General features: G+C 39.1%; 1 protein-coding gene across 1 annotated transcript in view; it reads right to left on the bottom strand.

The window, feature by feature from the left end:
- CRISP2 (cysteine-rich secretory protein 2) overlaps positions 1-18,874 on the bottom strand; it is a 54,683-nt gene that overhangs the window by 748 nt on the left and 35,061 nt on the right. The gene's annotated exons all lie outside the window — the stretch shown is intronic.

Raw genomic sequence — 18,874 nt, forward strand, 5'->3', positions numbered from 1 at the left:
CTGATGTAATGCAATGTTTGTTGTAAGGAGGAGAATATATTCACTTACTGCAAAGCCCTCTGTCACAGTGGCCGGGACAGTCTGCACATTTTGGTCCACTTTTGTAAGGTGTAGCGATTTGCATTGCATTATTTCCTCTGAAATTTGAAAGAAATACAACACAAACCAGGATCAAACTGCAGCTCTGAGCCATTAACATGAGTTTATGTTATTTATCACAATGCAAAGCATCCAGAAGGTTTTGGATAAAATTATTTTCATAGGCAGTCATGTTGTAGTTTCAGATATTCACAGAATACTAGAACTTTGATTTTAAATAAGGACAATAGGGTTTAGAGAAAGAATATTAATGGATTATTTACATTTGTATGGCATTATCAGTTAAAAAAAATCTTATCTGCTTCCTTGTTCTGCTTTTCTAATGGCTTTCGAGTGATTGTGGCTTATAAGGAAATAACCTCAGCAGACGCCGTCAGCTGTTTCAGTTGTTTGTGGCCAAAGTTACAGGATGATTTGTGCATGGTGCCTGATTCTGACAGAGACAGACCTTTCTTTGTTCATATGCTAAAATTTACCCAATAAAATAAATAAATAAATAAATAAGTATAATAAAATTAATATTGCTATTTAACCTGATGCTAAAACCACAATGCACAGCAGTATTTTCAAAACTATAAATAGTTAAAATAAACTGTCATCATTTTATCCTATGCATTACCAATGGACTGCAGGAGTTTTTGAAAACATATCCAGAATTATTGCATCTTAAATGACTACAAAGGCAGTACGTACGGAGGACAGTATTGGCAAACATAAAAGTAATTGAACTGGTTCCTAGGACAGTAGGCAACTGCACATCCAATCTGGTAGCTGTTGTACCAGATTAACTGTAGAACAAAAAATAAACACATTATTTCAGAGTCAGGTTTTACTGAATTCTCATCAAAGAGCTCACATAATAAAAGAACCAGAAGATAATTTTTCATTTTGTTTGTTCAGTTTTTAAGTTTACAGTTTAGCTGTTAGAAAGAATAAATAGAAAAATGAGTTTACTGTAGTTTCCAAATGTTTTTGAACACAGTTTATGTCAGGACAGTAAAATTTAAATTCAAATGTTTTTATCATAGTTATTTTGCTTTGACATTTCTTAATCAGGTATTTAAATCTCTATACAGAAAATATTTATTTCTAAATCAATGAATTTTTTTTTTCTACAGAATAATATTTCTCTTCTGGACAGCTCTTCCAAAATATTGGTTCTATTGCCTTAGAATGAGATGAAAAAGAGTTTTAATTTATCAGTCATATTTGGATCAGAGTGTGAACGACAGATAAATGTTTGATGACAGTAATAACTTTTTTTCTGATGATGTCTCCCAGCTCCCTTAAGTGAACTCCTGTAATTCTAACATCACTTTGGTTTGCTTCAACTCTCCATACCTGAGTATAGCTCTCAATATTGACATTTTTCGCAGTTGCTCCAAATCCATACTTGAAATTGGAGGACTGACTGTACCAGACTTGAATTGCTTCAGCCCATGTTCTTGGGTAAGATGACAGCAACACATTCTCACCGCAGGTGACACCTGCAGTAGAAGGAAGTCTGTTGTATTACTTAGGAGAGAAGCAAGCTGTAGGGTGGGAGGTATGACAGAAGGGTGTAGTTACGTCCTAAAAAAATCTCTATGATGCCAACCTATTTGCACTGTGATTTTAAGAAGAGGGCAGTACACCTGATTCAGGGAACATTACTCTGGTTTTGGTGAGCTTTCAGTCACAGATACTTATTTCGTTACAAAATGTTACATGAAAATGTCTGTACGTAGTCATACCAACAGTCATCTATTGTGCTGCCCCCAGCAGGAGACAAAAGCAGGCATTTAAAAAAAGTTACAAAAATAGGGTAAGTGCATAACATCCCTCTTGTTCAAGTTCCAACAATTTGTCTTTCATGGTATTTATCTGACAAAGATGATGGTTTTGTGTTTAATAATCCTAAAAAGATATTCTACAACAGATTAAAAGTTATCCTTATTTCTAGTTGACATGCACAGGGTTCATCTGCAAATGATCAGCTTAGGCTCTGTATTTGTCGTGTACCATTAACCATTCTCTGTTCTCTTGGACTGATTTTCATCCCACACTTATTTGCCCATTTCTGAGCACTTTTGGCAGCTTTGTCACTCCACACCTGAAAGACACAAAGGAAGAAGTGTCCGGGTCACAGATAGGTTAGTGCAGTCCACGAGGAAAAAAAAAAAAAAAGGGAAGTGACTTGGGCGTTGTGTGCTGAATGCTCCCGTGGTCCTCAACAGAAAGCAGAAGAGTCGTGCCAGTTTACACTACTGGGGCATGGGCACCACATCTCTTCATCTCTTAAAGGCTGCAGAGTAGGTTATTCTGCACAGTAGCACACAGTCCTGATCTCCAGGTGGTCCTGATTAATAGGAATTTTATAACTTTATAAGTTATATATTCTTTTGGCTTTGTGTCTGAGTTAACTTCGCAGGGTGCAGTGCACTAGATGGCATAAAACTGATTTTCAGCCCAGGTGCAGCTGAGATGTGGTGATAGACACCAGCTGAACTTTGATCCTGGGGAACATTTGCAAGTCTCACCGTGAAGATTTAGCCATAAAGAACTGACCAGTTCATCTGCTCATGGGATAGGGATAACAAAGAACATCGTGGGTGACAGGGATGCGAGCAGTGACAGGTAAAGCAAGCTCAGCTGAGGACAAATTGCTCTGCAGATCTAGGTCTTTTTTGCCCCCCTGACAGTATGCAATTCAGAAGCATGCTGCTGCTCACGCTTCTGCTCCACCTTTGCTTTACAAACCCTTTCCTTAATCCAGGGCATGTGTTTTTTGTCTTCTAAGGGAGCTGCTTATCCCACAGTCTGAGGAGTGTTATCCTGTATCCAAGAGCCATCACTGAATTTTGTACCTTGTCCCAGGTTTAAACGTTTTCCCTGAAAAGGCTGGCCACTGCTGCCTGTTGCAGTGAGCAAACATTAAGGCGAGAATCATAGAATGGTTTAGGTTGGAAAGGACCTTAAAGATTCACTGTGCAGGCTATGTTAACATAGCTTTGACAGCAATAAATAGATGTGGCTGGGGCAAACCTGTGTTCACGGTTCCTGTAGACAAATAACCAGAGGGTTGGAACAGTTCCTACATTGCTTAATTGAGTTTTTCTAAATGGAGAAACTAAGACGTGTTGGTTAGGAGAGAGGTTCTGAATAGCTCTTTGTGGCCCATCCTGAGACCTTTGAAATGATTTTACAAGCACTCGCAGCATCAAGGTGCGCAAAATTAATCATGAAGTCTGCAGAAACAAAGGGATAAAATTCTGATTTCTTCATCTTAGCCCCAGAGCACCTTTCCTGCCCGCTCTGTTCACTGAGTGTGGGTTGTTTAAGAAGGCTACAATCTTCTGCTAATGATGTGGAAAGCAGGCTAATTGCAATGCATAGCTTACCATCTTCAGCATGTTCCTGGCCGTGGGAAATACAGACCTCCGTATTTCATTGTGTTGCTCAAGGATCTGGTTTTGGTTTTGAAGCTTAGAATGAGGAAAGGAGGAAATGCCCATTTGTTTATACTGAAAAATCTGGAAAACAATAAAAATGAAGGTTCTATTTATCAGAAGTTTAAAAAGCAAGATAAATTATGAGCTTTTTATCAAAGTAAAGCCTCTTGGAAATGCCCAACTTTCCTTTATTGGTTCTTCTATTGTTATAAGTGCTGGTTTTTGGTTTTTTTTTTTCTCCCTTCCTTGGTTTGAACGGCACTTTTCATTAGGAGATGTGACCCTAAATGACATTTGTAGATAAGAATTCTACCTTCAAATGTCTCCACACCAAACACGGAGAAAGCTTAGCTCTGGAACCAAGTCTCAAGATTGGCTTTGACCTCTTGTGTGCACTAAAAAACTCCCTAGCTTTTGTCAGTTGTAAGCTTCGGAAGTATGTGAAGCTGGATCAGAACTTAGAACTGTTTGCAGACCATTTTCTGAAATACCTAAGGTCAAGAAAGCAATGAATGATTTAGATTGTCTCTTATATAATGATGTCAGGTCATGAATCCTTGCAGAGAAAAAGAGTTTTAATGCTTATGTGGGAGTTTTCAGATTAAAACATCCCTCAGGTAAAGATTCTTTCCACTTTATGTCTAAAAATGAGACAACTCAGTCTAATCTAGACACCTTCACTCTCTTTGTTGTTACAGGAGAGGGCAGAGGTACCGCATCCCACAAAATCTGAACTCCTTAAGACTGGAAGAACCATTCTCTACAAGTACCTCTTTGTCCTTCCTTTGTTTGTAGACAGAGACTGACAGAGATGTGAACAACTAATGCTTTGATGCTTAAGTCAGTGTTCTGCCATTGGTGTGATGGTCTCTTTTCTAGGCAATGGTTCATCTTATTTACACAGCTATATCGTAGACTAAAATATCTAAAAGTCATCCCAGTTTGCCTTTATGGCCTATGAGAAAAGTATAAAATGAGAGATACTAAATTCTGAAATGTTCAAGTAATGTGAATTAATCCCACTGCTTTGACTTCAGAGCTGAATTCCAAGTTTTAAAGTCTGTAATCAGTGGCTTAAAATGGCACTTAATACCATTTGAAATGCCCAGAGAGCCCTACCCAGCCTCAGCCTGTTGCTCCAGAAAGGTAGAGCTGTCTGTACAGCTGCCCATGAATGGCACCGATACTCTGGAGAGTCTCAAGCTGCACTAAGACATTTCTGTTTGGGCAATGGAACCTACCCCAAGAGGTGTCGTACACCTTGTTTAACTTAAGAAATATACAGTGATAGAAATGAAATCTCAGCCAGTTATTTTAGGCTGCTGCTATACTCAGGTAAAGAAAGCAATCAATCAACTTAGGACATAGTTCACTCGAGATTTATCGAAGAAAGAGATGATTGGCATCCCTGAAGTACTCATTTCTTTTCATTCATTATTAAGTAGATCTTGATGAATAGTTCACATTCAAATTTCTACATAGTACATACTTACATCTCACAAGATTAATTCTCTCTAAGGAGAGTGAAGACTAGATTTCTGATACTTCGCTAAACTATTTTAGAGTAGCTTCAGTTCATATTTTGGGGAAAATGTATTTTAAAAATTATTCTTGTGAAGAGAAGAATATTTTGATAGGCAGAAGGAATATTTTAATGCAAAGATCTGAGCAAACCAAAAGTTTATCTTTATTGTGTTATGTTAACATGTTAACAATAATTTCAATTTCTATGAATTTTAAATTTCTAGAGATCACTAGACCAGACTATGCCATGTCAGGTATCTATAGAATGGGCTTAGATGTGGGTTTTTTACAAAGATTAATGTTCCTACCTGTCCATCAGATTGGTGTAGCAAAGCGGCCAGGAAAATGATTGCAGTTAGTAGATCCATCTCTACAGAGAAAAACAAACAAAAAAACCCCCCAAATCCATTAAGATCTGTTGCATAAAGTTTGTGGTGTAATGTCATATGAGAGCAACATAGGAAACTGTTGCAAAGTCAGGCCTGACACACAGAATGCTACTTCAGTTGGTACCAAATACAGTTGAAAGTGCAGAAACCGTGCAAATGAGTGCATGGTGGTGCATGGGCACAACTGTCTCGTACAGAGAGAAGGCTCCACCTCCCATTGAAGCCGGGACTATAAGTAGCATAAAGCTGCCGGTTTCTTGTAACAGGCGGTCAACCTTCTCTTGAATTTGCAGTGTTTCCTTCATCTTTGCTCCCTTGTATAAAAAAAAAACCTCATTAATTTGTTCAGTGGGGTCACATCAGAGTCCTGCTCAAGCAAGCATCATCCATATTGGGAACTGGTATTTTGGTGTGGAGCACTGAAGAATAATTGTCTCCACTCCTTTCCTGTTCCCTCTTTCCTCATCAAATTAGCATCAGAACGGCTCCAGTAAATGGTGGTGGTCACCCTCAAGTAATGTCTTACACCTAGATGTAAACAAAACCTTCATGAAATAACATTGGCTATTCCCCTCTGGCTGCTAAGACGCCGTATAGAGGAAATACCACCGTATGTACACAGACAGTCTGAAACCTACTCATGTTCATGGAATATTTCTACATGTCAGAAGAAGCAAAGGCTACATATCTGTATTATTGAGGCTATATAGGGAATCATGTCTTTTCAGTTGGTAAAGAGTAAAGATGAGGCAAAATCCCAAGGAAAAGTAACTTTGAGCTCAACAGATCATCTTAAAACAGACTGAAGCAAGCAAGAAAAAGAGACGTAATAAAAAAAGTCGAACATAATAAACCTTAGAGCTGGCTTCAGAAAAATCGACAGCGTGAGCAGTACAGGTCAGTGGTAGAGATCTAGGAAATCCTGCTGGATAGGGAAACTATTGGGATAACACCTGTTAAAACTATAAATATGCAATGAAAATATAAATAATCCACCAATCGATGTCTTCTAAGTGATTAAATAAACATATTGATGTTAGGTGAGAAGAATGAGTTACAAGCTTTTCCTTCGGGCAGGAACTGAAGGACGGATTCACAACTCAGAGTTAACAGCAAGTTACCAGTGTCCTGGAAATAAATTTCAATCTTCTTGCACTCAGTAGAACGAACATTTCTTGTTCCTAGAATGATCACTTGGAAAAGATGGCATTTATAGCATTATTCATAACCTGTTTGTTGTTTAACACCTGAAATTACCTCTAGATTTTTAAACTGATCTCTTTTCATTTGTGTTGTGTTTATGCTCCTGAAGTCAGTGGATTTGCTTGCTATTTAGTCCTATATGAATTAGTCAGCCTACATCTGTGGTGTCAGAAATTGCTGCTTATTATAGGGAAAATACTAATATTAATAATAATACTAATATTAACACTAATACTAATAATGTTAGTTTTCTTATCAGACGCTTTGGTGTGACTCTTTCATTTATAAATATTGAAGCAGCTCTGACACTTTCATCTTCACTGGTGAGCAAGTTCTGTATGTTGTGGTCTCTAACTGGAGACAGGCAGGTCCACTTATAACCCTCATTTGCAGTTAAATTTCCATCTAAAATTCAGCCCTGGGCAGAGGGCTTGGGAAAAGCCTACCAGAACATTGGAAAATAAGAAGTTTTTCAAACATTTTTATTTGTGTGTGAGACCTCTTTTACATTCACATTTTATGAATATTCCACACTAGTTTGCAGTAGGAGTATTCCAACATACATGTTACAGTGTATAATGTCATGGTAAATGGCTTGATGTAACGATACTCTTGCCAGCATTTAGCTTTGAGGTTGAAAGTGACTTCAGCTGAGTTTAGATGCTAATAACTGTAGGCATAGCTAGAAACATTATTCAGTTTTACAACACAGGAAAAACTTTCTACTTGGATTGGAGGTCAGTCAACTGGAGAGCATTAATGCACCATGTGACTTTTACACCCAAACAAAAGATTATAGGGCTAATATTCCCGGCAAAATGTTCATGAACAAACATAAGCGTAAGTCCATATATCAGAAGAAGGCTATCAAGCCACTGTTTTGGAACAAGATAAGTTCTTTAATTTTTAGATTCCCGGCTATACAGACCTTGAACCTACCTCTCAGGAAATTAAATAAAAGAGGAAAAGTGAAAGCACTATTCTCTTTTCACTTGCGTGGTAGCAATGCAAGACTGAGTTGTCTGAGTTCAGACGAAAAGCTGTTGGGTTATTCTGCACAATGTGCTGTATTCTTTCACAAGCTCACAAGGTGATGAGCTTGGCGTATCAATTCCCAGACTGACACTAACAAAAATGGCAGCACAGCAGTGCCAGGCAGAGATGTGTGTTTGAGTCCCAGGGGCTTCATCGTTACATTATGATGGCACTGTGCCTGGGCTAAGAAATCTTAACTCTTAGGAGGTCTATTCAGCCTATGAAAACACCAAGAGAATGTGATCTGGTGACTATGATGTTCCTGGTACTGGGAGGGTTGCAGCTAGATTGATCATTTATTTCAGTACTGTATTCTGTAGCATGATATAAATCAACAAGACACATACTATCACACCAAAGACTTCATGTCATTCTGATGTTTGGTCTTTGGCTTGTTTACCCACACTTGCATAAGGAAATCACTTGCACGAAGTAGAGGCAGGGATCTCACTCATATTAATGAAGAATAAATAACTGAAGGAATATCTTTGGCCACTGAGGAGTTATCTTGTCCTTACATGCAGAAACAAGATCTTTCTGGGACTCACCAGATAAATGCTGCGATCGGAAACATAAAACATTTATCCAGAAATTAAACTTCATTAAAATACTACTGCATGCTTTCGATTGTCAGGCTGTACAGTCAAATCTGTCCCTTGGAGTAAATGTATTTGGCATTACTTTCAAAGTCAAAAGACGACAGTTCCCAGATACAATTATCTTTCCATGTCAATAGTATTCAATCCACTAAACCACTTCTATGCTTCTGAAAGACAAATGTTAGTAATGCACTTTTAGGTAGCTCAGCTTGAAAACTGAAATGTCATGCAAATTTGACCCAAAGTAAAAAAATAAAATCTATAGCTAAAAAGCTAGAAACAAAATTGTCATTGAAAAATACAGTCCAGGCTTTTTGTGTGTAGTTCTGGTGCTTCGCTCCTCAGCAGTCTTTTTCCTGCCAGCTGATAAAGCTTTCAGGGCATACCAAGTCTGAAAGTTTGTAAGAATGGGAACATTTTTCTTTGCAGTTACTTTGTTATAAGTTTTTTCTGCCTTGTCTGAGTTTACATTTTTAACTTCCATTTGGTAAAAAAGAAATTCACTATGCATTAGGAAAACACAATCAGCTTACTGCGTGCTATAGGATGTAATAGACATTTTAAATACTCTATATACCTGAAAGCTTGGTCAGATAGTCAAGATTTCTAGATGGCAAAATTCTGAGTTCAGCTGCACTGGTATATCCCAATACTCAGGTGAAATAAATTCAACACTAAAATAATTCAAATGTCTTTAGAAAAACATTTCTCATGGTTGACCACCCTCTGCAAAATGGATTAATTTATGTTCACATTTGAAGAATGAAGCAAGTGAGTCAAAGTGTTACCTTTTGATCTAAGGAAATATGGGAATTAGACTTCACTGAAGCCATTTCTCACCCACACAATTATCACATCTGGTACAACTTAGATATTAACTGCATTAGCCCTTGTAGCAGAGTGTCCAATCAATACTGACCAAGTGACCCTATAGATAAAATCTCTAATACTGAAATTAAATTCTGCATACATTACCTTCGTCCAGCCAGAATCCTTTTGTATCTTAGGAAGAGTGGCAGGAGTGAGAGGTTTTCTTCAGTCTAGGGCTGTATATATATGTATGTGTTCCCTTCTCTTTCCTTGTCAATATTTATTGCCAATAAATGACATCAGCTTTGGGGCTGCACGTTTTAGAAGAAAGAACTTTTTTTAAGGAACAGGTGACTGAAAATGAACCAATCCAACTGTATCATTCTGCCTTTTTTTCTTGTCTCCAGGGCCAGGAAAGGGAGAAGATAAAGGGCCTGTCCTTTCGCAGCACTTTGCCAAAATACTTGTAGTTCGATTAGCAAGCTGCAGTGCTGCTGTTGTGTTCATAAAATGAAAGCTCGAGATGGTTGCTTGGCAATTGTCTTATCTGGCTCTGGCAAAAGAATGGCATAAGTATTCTGAGGCAGAGACAGAAGTCACCAACTCACTTCATAGCCATGCACAGAATGACATGCACGCTGGGCAACACGGTGATATTTTCTTCCAAGTGGTTCCTGAACTTCCATTTGCTAAAAAAAAATTATGTTGCATTAGCTCACGGAGGGCAAAGAGCTGTGGCACTAGGTATTACTCTACACAAAATTTGCCCTGTGTGTTGCCCAAGAGAAACCCACTTGTAGAATGGCTACAGAAGTGTACACCTTCCCCCATTAGCCTGAAAAGATGCGTGGCTCATGTTTGCTGTTTTGCTCTAGTGCAGTATCACTCAGTTCGCCTTTCCTTTTTGCAGAATCTTTGCTGCCGCTCAGTTTTTTAAGGTAATATCACAAAGTCAGCTTTGACAGGTCCTCAGTGCTCAACTCTGACCTATTTAAACACTGCCTGTCTTGCTTCCTTCCATGCTGCCTGTTGGCTTTCAGAAGGCATACAGCATCTGCACATCTCCTCATACTTTCTTTCTTGCAGTTCCGTTCTTCATCCTCGCCTTTGCTGTGATGCCTTGCTCCCCGAGCACCATTGCATTGCATTGGGTGGAGGTTGCTGTCCATAGCACAACTCAATATTGTTTCATTGTTTGCTGTTTTCTGCAGTATTTCTGCAGCTATATGCTGTTGCCAGCATTTTAATATCGGGTTATAATTCCTTTCTAACACAGCTGCTTTTGTTCTTTATTTGTATAGCGGGCAGCACGACGGGAAGTCGCTTGTGATAAGGTCTCCCATATCCTTCCATGTTCTGCGATAAGGGCAAGGGTGCTTTTTTATCTGAAGTGCTTGTGACAACTTTGATGAGACCAGGATTATCACCATCAGAATGCCTAATAAACTGCCTACCGTAGTTATTTAGACTGCATCTCTATTGACTGCGAGGGCAGGCCAGCCAGCACCTCCAGATACTCAATGTCATGGGAGATAGTTCCATTATTTTACCCCATCCGCTGTACTCAGTAATTTTCACTAATTTGGTACAGTCACCTGAGCTTTATTTGTACTGTTAAAATAATACTACTGCAAGTATTTCTTTAAAGTGTGCCCCACCTGTTTAAATACTGAAACCAATTTGTTCTATAAAGAATGTCTGTCAGATATGCTACTATTCATGGTCTATGGGTAAAATAATTGGGAAGAAAACAAAGATTAATAAAACTGACATCCGGGACAATGGTACAAAGAGCAATTTGGCATATCAGTTCCCACTTCCTCATGGGGATTACCTGTAGGGGTGGAGTCACTTAATTTAAAAAAAAAAAAAACTAATTCCACAGGATTCTGCACTTATATGTATTTTTTAAAAGATAAATCTGTGGAAGGTTCTTAAAAAAAGAGAAAAGAAATCAGCTTGAGAGATTTGATTGTGGAAGCTTTTCTTCCAGCCCTTACATAAACCTGAACTACCAGAATTTGATTTGAGCTCAAGTGATGAAGGCAAAATTCCAGTTTCTTCAGTTCTGCAGTTCCACTGAAGTTAATGACAGCTTAACTAGTGCCTTTGATTAAAATTCATGCTGTTCTGTGTGGTTCAGGCTTTTCATAGATTTTTTTTCTTAGCTGTACAAAGCACCTGGCAAACCTGATCCTTTTGGCTAACTTTGTTTTGCATAAAAAAGGAACGTTATTCATTTCTTCCACACAGTCCAACTCACCTTCCACTACAGATTATTCTTAGGGAGATAACCAACAGGGTAGTGATTCAAACAGTTACTGTCAGATGGGGGTACGTGCCGCGCAAAAAAAAGCTAGCCCAGGCAAAGGCAGGGCACATGAGCGCAGAAGCTACCAGTCTTTTTAAAGGCTACTGGACTACCAGGGTTGAGATGATGGGCATAGACGACTTGCAAATTGGAAATTTTGACTAAGCACCATTATAATACTGCACTATTGTTTTTGAACTGGAGGAGGCATGTGTTCAGCCAGCATGGAGGGAAGGTAGAGCAAACCCACCCCCCTCAGAGAAACACACCATTTGATGTCTGCCCTCAATCTTCGGAGAGCGAAGGTGCTCACCATGGCTTTTCTCCGCCATCTTTCAGTCCAAGCAGATGTGCCGATTAGATTGCGGCCCACTGTGGTCCAGCTGTGGTCTTTAAGAGTTGAAATTTGCTTTCACTTTACAAAGGAGACGTTTCAGGCACTGTTGCTGAGTTTAAGCCTCTGCTGAACACGGCTTATTTGGATCTGCAGTGGGGAGTTATATATATACTATGTTATAATGCTTATAAATACTTAAAGGGAGGGTGTAGTGATGGCCCAACTCTGAGTTGTTAATAAAGCAAACCTAGAGGTACCCACAGACTGGTGAAATTCTTTAACAGGTGCCAGGGGGATGGGAACAGTCTTTTTTCAGTGGTGCCCAGTGATAGGACAAGAGGTAACTGGCACAAACTTGAACATAGGAAGTTCCATCTTAACATGAGGAGGAACTTCTTTCCTTTGAGGGTGGAAGAGCACTGGCACAGGCTGCCCAGAGAGGTGGTGGAGTCTCCCACTCTGGGCACATCCAAAACCTGCCTGTATGCTGTCCTGTGCAACTGCTGTAGATGAACCTGCTCTGGCTGGAGGGTTGGACTGGACGACCTCCAGAGGTCCCTTCCAACCCTGACCATTCTGTGATTCTGTGAGGGATGAGGAGCAGCTGAGGAAGACCCAAATCATCACCTATGAGCTAGATTTGGAGAGACTTCTGCTCAGTCCTGAGATTGTTTTGGTCTTGTCCTTCTAGTGGCTGCTATTGAGCTTTGTATGCTTATATACATAATATAATGTGACTGACTTGTAAGTTTAAAACTACTGTGAATAAATATTGTTCGGGTTATTTGCTCCCTGGGCAGTAGCAAGGAAATTCTCAGCAAATGGGACCGTAGACTAAGCACAGTCAGAACTGTGTGTGGCTGTGCTTACCAGAGGCAGCGTTATTTCAATAACTACTCACTTTTGTCACAGACAAATCATCTCATAAATAGATTTCATAGTTAAATAAATTTGCATATAGGAAGGAAGTGTTTATGAATTTCCCAATCTCTTGCTTTGGAATGAAAAGGGAGATTTTTAACTTTTTGTGACTTGTAAACAGGAGTTTGCTACTCTGATAGGTCTTCCTCAGAGAAATCAGTACCCTAGAAAAAGAGCACAGGAGAGGAAAATATAAAAAATAGTATTTTTTTCTTTTTTTTTCAAGGGTAGAGGTCATCTTGCAAATCAATAAAATAAGAGATAAAATTGTCGGCGTAATCATGTTAGTCACTCCCAGTACCTGCAAGGATTAGCCAGTTAAATCCTTTAATTTCCCATACAATTTTGATTTGATTAACAAAACATCTGTTCTAAAGTACTAGTCTGATTCTTAGCTAGAAATAATCTTTTTTAAAAGAATGATGGTTTCACAACTGAATTCAGTAACTTATAATAACCTTAGCATATTGGTACTTGAAAAAAAAAAAAAGTTGTTTATATAAAATAAAAGAATATTTTTATTTTGTTTTTCATGGTCAAATATGAGTCTATCTTTTTTGGTTAATCTACCACTTCTTATAATCACCACATTAAGAAATTACCACTAAGTATGTGTTAATTTGCAAGTTTGACTGAATAAAATTTTGACTACCAGATTTGAAGCGGGATTCACTTCTCTTGCATTGGCTGTTGAGAAGCTAAGCATCTACTCCAAACTTATTGTCTAAACCCTTCGTAGTCAGTGGATGAGGCAGGTGTAACCAACAGGTCACTCTTTTCACTGGAAGTCAGGGATCTCGGGTACGTGGGTTGAATTAAGAGCATATGAAGTAGGAGTGAAGCACACTAACAAGCAGTCCCACTATGTCCCTTCGATATGCTTCCCCTTTGTGGGAGGACATCAGATACTTCTAGATGTTTTGAGCACAGGGATATTATTTTTTCTAAATTCTTCTGCCCCAGATCTCTCAAGCAAATGGAGACAGCACTGACTACAATGCACAAGCTAATACTTGCTGATAGCCTACAGCTAGTACCTGTGCTTTGGACTGCAGCGAAGTTATGAAAGTACTCATCCTGAAACAAAAAATATGGGTCTAGATCCTCCACAGGGGATTTCCTCCATTAAAGGAATTCAACTTTCTGCAGTGCGCAGATGATACAGAGGTTGCATTCAAGGCCAGGTTGGATGGGGCTTTGAGCAACCTGGTCTAGTGGAAGGTGTCTCTGCCCATGGCAGGGGGGTTGGAACTAGATGATCTTCAAGGTCTCTTCCAACCCAAAACATTCTATGATTCTATGATTGCAGTAAGTCTCCTCTCATGATGCTGTGAAACTTGAAACCACTATGTGACTATTCGTAACCAAGGAAAAATAAACCCAAAACCTAAATGAACCAACAGTAACTGTGCATAAGCACAGCATAATGGAATAATTAAAAAAAATTGTCAATCAGAAACTTTGAGAGGTCTATTCCCTCCTTTCTGCCCCAGAACAGATTCTGTTATAAATAAGCTGTGTCTGACAGATGTTTTTCTACATGGTTCTTAAAAGTTTGCAGCGAGGAGAACTCACAGTTTCCTTGGGTAATAGCTTGCATTCCTTTTTAGTCTTACCATTCAGAAAGTACTTTTAAAGTCTAACATATAAAACTGAAGAAGGAAATTACTTTTGGGGTTGGAAGTCATTTGCATGAAGTCCAAAATGAAAGCTAGAATTGGTAAAGGATTGCATTACTGAAGTCACACACTTTTCATATCAAAGCTCAAAATGTGCATGCATGCATGAAGCTTTTCAATCTTCTCTGTTGAAATGTGGCAACATAAAAATGTAGTATTGTTCTTTTTTTTTTAAATTGTATATAGATTGCCCTTTCAGCTACAGTTTAGATCCAGTAATTCATTAGAAATATTTTCTGTATCTATACTACAGGACAGCTATGCTCAGCTGGTATTTTAGAACAAATCCTTTATTGGAAATAAATCTGGCCAACAGGAGAAAAAGCACGCAAACAACAACATTTCTCAGAATCCAAACTGGCTTTTGATATAGGTGATTTATTGAGTGATTTTTTTTTTTAAAGGCAATGGAAAATACACCACTTTCCTTTCCACTAATAATGAAAGACACAAAGCAATATCACAGATATCTCAAACGTAACAATGATCTGGAGATATTTGTTTCTTACTCATGGATAAAAATGGTTTTAAAGGCTCAGCTTCAGTTTACATGGCTATTGACTTGAGTGCTAACTATCTCTGTGTAAAACAAGGTATATGAACAACATAAGCTTTTCATGAAAGTCTTTTTGTTTGCTAAATGTATTTTCTGGGAAAAAAGTGTTTCTCTAATCTAAAAATAGTGATGACAACGTGGGGACTTTCACCGTGAATTCTTTAAAAAACTATTAGCCCTAAATTTATTCCATATATAAGCATTTTACCCTTCTCATGCACTTGACATAAGACTATAACAAAGGTATTGCAGATGGCACAGAAAGAAGGTTTGTCTTCTTGTAACAGTGTCCAGTTGGTAAAAAAAAAAAACAACTTGAACTTGCTGAGACTGAAAAACATGTTAAAATGTAGAAGAAAACAAGAAAATTGGATTTGCCAATCAGTGAGTCCTGCAAGGACCATTCTATTGGACTGATCACAGTAAGCAAACGAGGAACACTTGGACCAGTGAAAGGGAGTGTTAAGATAGTCTCCATTTAAAATCACAGAATCCCAGCATGAAAAATCATTTGGAAATGATATTGCTGCCTAATTGCAGTTTGACTCATAATAATTACCAAATTAACTGCATTCGGCCACAGCCAAGCTTGTTTGTGGAGCTGTTTCTCACCTGTTTTGTAATAGCACAGAGATTATAACACTCTGAAATGGGAAACTACTTGATAAAAGATGAATGTAACCCACATAACCAGAGTGCATATCACATCCCCTTTCACAGCATATGTTGACTGAAAGGGCTTTCCACATACCTTGCTGAAGCTGAGCCATTCCACAGTCTAACATGCAGGAACCATAGGACTAGCTAGGCAAAAAGGCAAGAGGAAGTATTTAATTGCATGAAAAAGGCCCTGTGAAAAATTACTGTAAAGAGATGCATAGATTTCTGGTTTCTGCGTCTTGTAATGTTTTTCCCTTTTAGAGAGACACGATCTGATAGAAAATGTACACACAGCCCAGGAAGCAGAACCTGGAACACTCTGTTCTGTAATGAACCGCAGAAAAAAAAATGTTTCCTGCTTGAATCTGATACATGTCTTTTACAAGTTTCAGATATTGGAAAGTATCCAGTTATTCACACTAGTATTGACGATATCTAAGCACACGTGCTTACGTTAGTGCTTTCCTATGATTAAGGCAGGGAAAAGCAAACACATATTTCTTCATAAATCAGACTCTTTGGAAAGAAGTCATAAAATGTGATTGTGTCTAACTAAAAGAGTGTTTCTAAAATGGTTTCCACATCTGAGCTAGTTATCCCAACAGTGGGAAGGTCCCACTTAAGTCAGTGGAGACCTAAGTCTAAATGCAGTAACCTATATGGAGGCCCTTGGCGCCATTTCATATAAAACAAGACGTCTAAGGCACCCTTGCAGTGCTGAAAACGTTGCAAAGGACATATGGAAGACCTACACCCTTCCAAATTGTAGCTGGAGGAGTGGTAGGATACTCTGGGGCATCTCAGCAGGTTCTGGACACCCAGCTGAAATAAGCACTTAGATAAGACAATGAGGGCTGTCCTGGGAGAAACTTATCCCATGCTAAGATGTCTATATTTTGGCAGGTTTATTGCAACTTAAGTTCTGTTGTCTTCATTGACCTAGCTCCACCAAGGAGAAGAACCTGGAGTAGTTTTTTGGAAAAGCTAACCTTGTAGATTCAGGTGAATCTCCAGGTGAAAATCAGATGAGATCAGTAACACTCAAGGCATCCCTGTTTTTTATTTCCCTGTACATTTTATTTCATGGCTTTGATAGCATTGTTATAACTCCATGTACCCATTGTAGTCTTTTAACAACAAAGGTAAAATTCAACTTACTAAATTGTACAAACCTATAGTGTAGCTGCCTTCATCTAAAATTAGTTCCCTTTATAGTTACTGGAGAAAAACTCATTTTTGAGATGCGATGTACTTTGCCCTGAATGTCTCATCCTAAATGAGACCACATAAATCTGGCATTAAAAACATGTTTTTTTTGTCAAGTAACAACAAAAGGAATTTGGAACAAACAGTCTGCATTATAGATATTTCAGTACAGGAGAACTGAATCTCACCTCCTACTATTCAGCAATGGAGTGTAACAAACTGGAAGTATCTGTTATCTATGAGGAAGTTTAGTTTGGACCAGACATCCCAAAATGTATCTGTAGAAATAAAAAAATCATCCAACCCCAAATTTGCAGTAGCCAGAAATTGTTTTAGAAACACAGTAAATAAATACTCCCAGACTTCTGTTTTCCTTGTGTGACTGATGTCGTATAAATCATGTTGATACTAATAAATTAATCTTCCTCAGAACAATTTTCTTCAAAGATGTGGGTCTGAGGGCTTTGTTTCAGCTACTATTCCAAATTCATGTGTGTTTACTGACCATGTCCAGTTTAAATTACCATCTTTGTCCTGCGTTCTGACATCCTGCAGTATTTCATTGGTATCAAAACTGGAACAGGGACTACCTCTTTATTTGGTTTGCCTGGTACATGTTTGGACATGGTAGAACCTTAATACAAAACATAATGAGCAAGAATTTCTGGGAGCAGGGGAAAGAAACCGGCTGTAAAAAGAGAACTATGAAAAAGAAAGATACACTCAAAACAAGGTCAGCTACAAAAATGGGCCATCGTAGGACATAGTGACTGTTACATTTACACCCACCTGCGGTTATGCTTTGAGGAGACAGTCTGACAGTGAGCTGCTCAGGTGGTTAGAGCTAAGTTCTGCTCTATTGTATCCATTGACCACATAATCAACAGCTAAACAAGCAATTTAGCAATTAGCTCCCAGAAGAGCAGACGCGCATTTCTCTTCACATCCACTGCTGGCAATAAGAAGTCACCGCAAAAAGTTCCTGGTTATACAACCTGCGGATGCAAAAAGAAATAACTGCTAACTCTCTTTTCCTGTCCCCAGCTCTTGATAATTTAATGTCTTTGGCTACTGTTTAGGATTTGGGGGATGGGAATCCCATCCCTCACTGCATCAGTACAGCTGCAGAGCACCAGGAGAGACCAGTTTTGTGGTAACAGCTGTGGATATGGATTTTCAGAAGCTGCAGCTGTGTGCAGAGATGAAATGGGTACAGTGAGAAACATAGGGCTAATGGCTCATAAAACCCAAAGCATAAAGGCAGAAGTCTGTGATCAGCACTATGCGAACAGTGCAGCAATAGTCTGGGGCCCTTTGTTGCAGGTTGAAGCTTTTCCAGGTTTGATTTCTTATCCATCCATCTCAAACTAAGCAACCAGTCGTGCTTGCCAGACAAACTGTGGCCTAAAGGGGGAAAATACACCAGATGGGAGTCAACCTAGAGCTGAAAAATAATCCCTGGCATTGGAAGCAGCAGATATCTGACATCCTACCTCTGACACTGAAGATGAAGAAGAGCTATCAAGAATATGCCACTTTTTAACGGCATCCTGGGTTCTGAAGTCTGCTGGGCTGACGTTCACTGATCCATAGGAGAATAGAGCCTACAAAGAAAGGGTAGATAGTGATGATGTCTACTACAGGTTTCCCAATCAAGGGGAGCCTGTTGATGAAGCCTTCTTACTCCAGCTACAGGAGGCATTGCACCTGCAGGCTCTTGTCCTCATGCAGAACTTCAGCCGCCCCGGTATCTGCTGGAAAAGTAGCACAGTGAGCTCTAGGGAATCCAGGAGACTCCTGGAGAGCACTGAAGATAACTTCTAAAGCCAGGTAAGAGACAGCCCCACCAGAGGACATGTGATACTGGACGTGATGGTCACTAATGCAAGTGAGCTAATTGGTGACATGAGGATTGGAGGCAGCCTGGGCTGCAGTGGTCATGCAATGGGGGAGTTCACAGCCTGGAGGGATATGGGTAAAGGAAAGTAAAGTTAGGATCCTGAATTTCAGGAAAGCAAACTTCCAGCTTTTCAAGGAGTCAGTCAATAGGACCTCCTGGGGAAACTGCCCTCAGGGACAAGGGAGCAGAACAGAGCTGGCGGATCTTTAAGGAT

The sequence above is a fragment of the Charadrius vociferus genome, unplaced genomic scaffold, assembly GCF_000708025.1.
Source record: "Charadrius vociferus isolate BGI_N301 unplaced genomic scaffold, ASM70802v2 scaffold312, whole genome shotgun sequence".
Lineage (NCBI taxonomy): Eukaryota > Metazoa > Chordata > Aves > Charadriiformes > Charadriidae > Charadrius > Charadrius vociferus.